This window comes from Cupressus sempervirens, chromosome 7 (genome assembly GCF_028749045.1).
Source record: "Cupressus sempervirens isolate cs-2001-9-10 chromosome 7, ASM2874904v1, whole genome shotgun sequence".
In the NCBI taxonomy this organism is placed as follows: Eukaryota; Viridiplantae; Streptophyta; class Pinopsida; order Cupressales; family Cupressaceae; genus Cupressus; species Cupressus sempervirens.
This window is the reverse complement of record NC_143124.1, coordinates 315819122-315824233: the sequence shown is the minus strand read 5'-3', so window position 1 is coordinate 315824233 and position 5112 is coordinate 315819122. Positions and strand designations below refer to the sequence as shown.

Here is a 5112-nt window from a genome sequence, read left to right as displayed (position 1 = left end):
CTTGCCTTTGTGCCCAACAGTAACCCGTTCTTCTTTTTTTCCTTCGACCTGCTTGATAGGCGTCGCTTTAGGCTGGGGTTTGACCCTAGGCGTGGCCAAAGGGTAGTCCTTGATCTTGTGTTCTGCAGACTGGCACCTATAACAGGTGTTAGGTAGGTTCAAGTAAAGCACCTTCTGTGTGAAGGTTTGAGCGCCAATCTGGATTTCCACTGAATCCTTGAGATTTTTAGAAAGATCAACTTCAATGCAAACACGCCGCTGAGGGCGAGCATTAAAATTTTTTTCTGGCTCCTTGGTAACAACTTTTCCAAGAGCTTGGGCAATAGACTCAATAAAAGGCCAGCAAGGCAAGGGTAGACCTGGGAATTCAACCCAAACAGGAACCCTAAGCTTTTTATCGTTCGAGACAGAGAAGTCTCGGGACCATTTCTGAAAAACAAGCAGAGAGGAACGCATAGACCAAGGGCTGTTGGTAAAAACCACGTCAGCTTGCAACAGGTTAGTGAAGCAAAATAAAAAAAAAACCTTTGGTAAGGTTTTGCACAGCGTCAAGGCGGATGCCATGCGGGGTCCAGCTTTTGTTAACCCATTCTCTGAGCATAACTTCAAGTGGGGTCCTACCAACAAAATACCCTGTCAAGGTATGTTGTTCTAACTAGTCACATGTGGCATCAAATTCTTGCAAAGGAAGGACAATATCAGGCTTACCTCGTGGAAAACCTTTGGGACAAACTTGCGCGGGCATTTGTTCGGTGGTGGCGCCATGGCAGTCCGAAGCAGCAGCGTGAACACCAGAAACAACTGGTTCACCGCTGGCCGGCGCCATTATATCCTAACCTAAAGCTCCCGTAGTAAATGTGGTATGACAAGTGCCGACAGAAAAGGAGTGCAAGCGAAAGGCCATACGCAAAAAAAACTGCAAGTTCGCATGAAGCAAGAAAAACCCTAGCAGAGCGAAAAAAAAAAAACCCATAGATCCCTTTGTCCACTTTAGAATTCATTTTACCAAAAGCCTATGCCAAAACGAGATCTTTTTATAATGATATTTTTACAGAACTGAAGGCTGATTTTGAAATAAATGTGCTATAAATATAGAGGAAAGTGGTTAAACCCAAATTAAATGTGTATTGTATTGCTGAAAAAATGGGTCAAATTATATTAGAACGCATAATCATATTTTCCAAGCAATAAAGACATATGTGCAATTTGTAGCTTTACGTGCCTCTGCTAACAACATGCTTTACAGGCTTGCATTTCACTAAGAGCTGATGAAATGAACATTGGATACTCCTGGCTATTTTTATCATATTTTGGAATACTACGTTGATGAGAAAGCAATCGAATTGGGAACAAATTTTTTTTCAAATCAGTCCAGTACAAAGTTCTCATAGAAAAATTCTTTAATTCGGTTGAACTTATTTAAGTAAAAACAATTATATAAGCAAATGTTTATTTAAATTTTAAAATATACAAAATCGAGTTTAAATTTAGACATTTTATAAACATAACAATTTGTAGAAGTTTTTTATTATTTTGCCAGCTCATTACAAGCTATAAGATTCCAGTATGTGACTAGAATAGGAGAATAATTTGGATATATACACAGTGGTATAGTTCGGTTGGAACATAACCTACAGTTTGGTGCAAAATAAGATGATGATTCGCGCTATTTCGATTTTGCTTGTGCTCGTTCTGTATTGTGCAGACGCCAAAGCTCAGCGGTGCTCGCCTGCTCCATCTGTGCAATGCGGAAGCCATGAATGCGAGATCTTCAATTACGAGGCCATCTGGGAGGACCGTTCTTCTTGCAAGGCGGCCAACGTTGCATTACCCACTTCAGAAGCCCAGCTCCTGCGCGCCGTTGCCCACGCTGTTCGAAACAAGCAGAAGATCAGAGTGGTTAGCAAACACGCTCACAGCATCTCAATGCTTGTCTGCGTTGACAGAAAAGGGCTCATCATTTTAACACAGATTTATGACTCCGTCATTGAAGTGAACAGCGAGGCCATGACAATCACAGTCCAAGCCGGAGCGCTGATGAGAGACGTGATTGAAGCAGCTGCAAAGCACGGCCTCGCTCTGCCCGCAATGACTTACATAAGCGGAGTTTCTGCAGCCGGTGTTATTTCCACCGGAGCCCACGGCAGCAGCTTTGCTGGGAAAGGCGGTGGAGTTTATGAATACGTGGTGGGAATGAGAATCGTAGTTCCTGCGTCTCCCTCAGAAGGGTATTCAAAGATCTTAGTTTTGACCGAATCAGATGAAGATCTCAAAGCGGCAAAATTGTCACTGGGAACACTGGGAGCGATTTCAGAGATCACATTCGCTCTGGAGCCAATGTTTAAAAGATCTGTTTCCGTCTCGGTGAGGGATGATCGCGATCTGGAAAACGAAGCCGAACGCTTTCTCAGAGCTCACACATTTGGTGACATAAATTGGATGCCTTCACACCGGAAGGCGATTTTTGCAGAAATCGACCGAGTTTCTGTTGATGTTGTTGGAGATGGCAGCAGCACGGCCATAGGTAGTCCCACCAGAGTGTCTGACATTGAAACAAATGCTTCTCTAGGTATCTGCTCTTTAACCTTGTCATTCTTCTCCTTTTTTAAATGGCTGACATCTATGATTGAGAGTATCCATTCTAGTTTTGTGAGTTTGCAGCACAATCTCCATCCTTTGGGGCAAGATTCCCTTGTCATTTTTTTAACATGTAAGAGTTTTGCATCGGACAATTTCCAATCATTCAATTTTACCAATAGACCAAAGATCTATTAATTTGAATCTTATTTGATTACGTATCAAGCTTTCAATCCTGAATCTTCTTCTGCTAAAAGCAGACAGGTATGAAGTATTGGTTCCCTGCTAAGAGCGCTATTCGAATGATTCTATTCTTGATATGATGCAATCTTATTTTATAACAAATCTTCGTATATGCTTTAACCTTTAGATCTGTTCTTTTATAATTGGCTGAATCCCCTCTTTTTGAGTGGAGGACTGAGATATATATTCTGATTTGAATGATTTGTATAGGTTTCCTGTTTCATTCTTTATCAAGTATGTGTATTTTGCATTCAGTTAAGACTTTATTTCTGCAGTCTCATTTAGAATCCTTCAATTCCATCAGCAGACTAGAGATTTATAGATTTCAATCCGATTGTAAAACTTACTAATTTTCTTTAATTTTAACATTTCAATCCATTTTTTAATAGGTGAAATCTCGTTAGTTATGAACTAAAGACTCATGGATATATATTTTTCTAAATTTGTCCAATATATGATTCTGGCCCCACCTCTTATAATGTGACAAGGACTCAGGAATACTTTTTTCAAACCATTCTAATTCACCAATACAATAAAGACCTATTATTTACTCCATCTTTTTTTTAAATGGAGATTCAGCTTTTTTCCACCTAGCCCAAGGCATGTCGGGGGCCTTGCACTCAGCAAGACTTGATTCTTGATGGGCTCTTTGTGAGCCTTTCAACTTCACCAGTAGACCTCCCTTTTATTATTATTTTTATTTTGATTTGAATAACAGAAGCTTTGTTATAAAAATGCATCTTATTTGGTTTGTGTTTGCACTTCAGTCGATTCAATACAGGCAAAAGCAAACGTGACTGCAATTTGTGACCAGGTCGGAAGCAGACTGCTTCAATAGCCGGCGGGCGGCAATAGGTTTCTGAATGACAGGAAACTTTTCACTGGCTACCCAGTGGTGGGTTTCAATCACCGTATGCAGACATCTGGTGACTGCGAATGAGTTTCTGAGCAAATGGATGGGAGCTGTACACCGACCCAGATATTAGATAAGAATAAGACAACATGTGTGTGGGATCGCCGCGTCCACACAGCTAAGCTCTTTAACGTTGAATTTGGAGTGCCTTTGTCTCGATTCCGTGAAGTCGTAGAGGATGTAAATAAAATAAGAGATATGGATCCCCAAAGGCTGTGCGACACAACTACGATGGTTATAAGGTCTCATAAGAAGTTCGAGGCATACTTGCAACCTTCTGAGGATCAGGTGAGGTTCGAATATTTATCTTACCGACCAAGAGAAGCCAGGACACCCAAGTGGAATGAAGATGTGTTTCAAGAGATGGAGCAGATGGTGATTGAGAAGTATGGAGCGGGGCTGCACTGGGGAAAGTCTGGAGGTCACTTGTTTGGAGGGTTGGCTCAATAGGCAGTGAACTTGACAGAATTTTTAAAGGTGAAGGCGAGATTTGATCCGAACGAAGTGTTTTCCAACGATTGGACCTATGGTTTGTTCGAAATTGGAGGGAAAGGTGTGGAGGAGTTGAGAGATGGATTAGCACTGGACAAGATGTGTAAATGTAGGGAGGATAAACATTGTGCTCCGATAAAGGATTTCTTTGCAAGCCAAGGAGAGTATGGAAGAATGCTCGTGTTTGTAGAAAGGTTAATTGAAAATATTGTCATTTCATCCCTAAACATTTCAGAACTAGTTCCTTGAGTAACTGGTTCTATGTTCAAGAGTTTTTCAAAATTATAAACAAATTCTAATTTTAGAATTAAACTATTCTCCCTCACAAACAACGATGGATTTTTTTCTTACATCTTTCAAATTCATTTTCTTCTTTACAGAAACACATTTTTAATAGAATTTATTGCAACCATAATTTGGTGTATTCATCAAGATTCACTTCAGGAAATGTTTTCAGTGTAGAGATTATAGCGCTCAAAATATATACAGAATACTACAAAATCCATTCATTCAACAAATAAAAAGGTGTTTGAATCTTTAAATTGCATAAGCCAGAATATAATTTTTAAAAACATATTTTGATGAACCGACCATAGAAATGTATGTATCTTAGTTTATAATTCAGAAGGTAAACTTATTCAAACTAGTAATTAATATTAAAGTATAATGTCATGTTTTGAAAATGGCTTAACAACTGCTAGTATATTAAAAATGAATTTTCTATTAGATTATTTTTTTGACTACTCAACAATAACAAGTATGTTGATAGTGAAATTATTATTATTTAATCTGACAAAAGATTTGGAATCTAAATATATATTTTTATAATACTATTAAGATTAAAGTAGTATTGAGTCTTTTTGATAGGTCACCAATTTCAATACTAC

At 39.0% G+C, this 5112-nt stretch overlaps 1 pseudogene; it reads left to right on the top strand.

Moving 5' to 3' along the window:
- The first annotated feature begins 1653 nt into the window (after window positions 1–1653).
- LOC149546686 (L-gulonolactone oxidase 5-like) lies at window positions 1654–4428 on the top strand (annotated as a pseudogene).
- Window positions 4429–5112: the final 684 nt, after the last annotated feature.